The sequence below is a fragment of the Solanum tuberosum genome, unplaced genomic scaffold (genome assembly GCF_000226075.1).
Source record: "Solanum tuberosum cultivar DM 1-3 516 R44 unplaced genomic scaffold, SolTub_3.0 scf00190, whole genome shotgun sequence".
Taxonomy (NCBI): Eukaryota; Viridiplantae; Streptophyta; class Magnoliopsida; order Solanales; family Solanaceae; genus Solanum; species Solanum tuberosum.
In genome coordinates, this window is record NW_006239114.1 from 198295 (window position 1) to 199607 (window position 1313).

A 1313-nucleotide genomic window follows, 5' to 3' on the forward strand; every position below is an offset into this window, starting at 1 on the left:
AAAACAAATGGGGATTTTTAAATAGGGAGTCCGGGTCGGGGCAGTCAGCATGAGGGTTTGGACTCACGAGACCCCATCTACGGTCCGTGAGTCGGTCTACAGTCCGTAGATCAGGACCGTAGATCACTCATATACTTGAAACTTCCGAAAAATGTGGAAGCTTACCTGGGATCTACGGACACCATCCACGGTCCGTGAGTTAAACGACGGACCGTCGATGGGTTCCGTAGACCTCTGCACCAGACCATTTTCTGCAGATTTTTCGTGGTGTACCTGCACATGTAGCAACCAATAGGCTATTCTTTTTACATTTTCTGGACACTTTTTAGACACGGACCCTATTCTAATTCTAGCCAACACTAGTACAAAACTAAAACAACTATCAAATTTAATACAGGGAGGTAATCAAACAAAGCAAACTACTAGAGAAAAACTATATCCTATCGTTGGCTAGCTTGTACATCTTGGGTTGCCTCCCAAGCAGCGCTTGATTTAACGTCGCGGCACGACGCAGGCCTCTTGATTACTCAGACTTCATCAAGATTGTAGGCCTCAATCACTTCTTGCACAGTTTCAGTATTTCCCAGATAGATCTTGATCCTTTGCCTATTTACCATGAACCTTGTTCCATCCTCTTTTTCAAGCTCAACCGCCTCATGGGGGAACACTTTTGTGAGCAAAAATGGCCCAGTCCATTTGGACTTGAGTTTGCCTGGAAACAAGCGCAACCTAGAGTTGAATAGAAGCACAAGATCACTAACCACAAATTCTCGCTTTTCAATTCTTTGATCATGATACCTCTTCATCTTTTCTTTGTACAAGGCTGAACTTTCATAAGATTTTAGGCGAAACTCATCAAGTGTATTCAGGTCATCCATTCTTTGCTTAGATGCGGCGCCCCAATCAAAATTTAACTTCGTCATTGCCCACATCGCCTTATGCCCTAGCTCTACTGGTAAATGACAAGATTTCCCATATACAAGTTGATAAGGAGACATACCTATGGGGGTCTTGTAGGCGGTGCGATATGCCCATAGAGCATCATCAAGCTTCCTTGACCAATCCGTTCTATTGGCGTTCACAATCTTCGCCAATATTTGTTTGAAATCTCTGTTGGACACTTCAACTTGACCGCTAGTCTGTGGATGGTAAAGGGTGGCTACATTGTGACGAACACCATATTTCTCAAGTAGTGCCTTGAACAACTTATTGCAAAAGTGAGAACCTCCATCGCTAGTAATAGCCCTCGGTGTACCAAATCTGGAGAAGATATTCTTTTTCAAGAATGCGGTGACACTTTTACCTTCATTGTT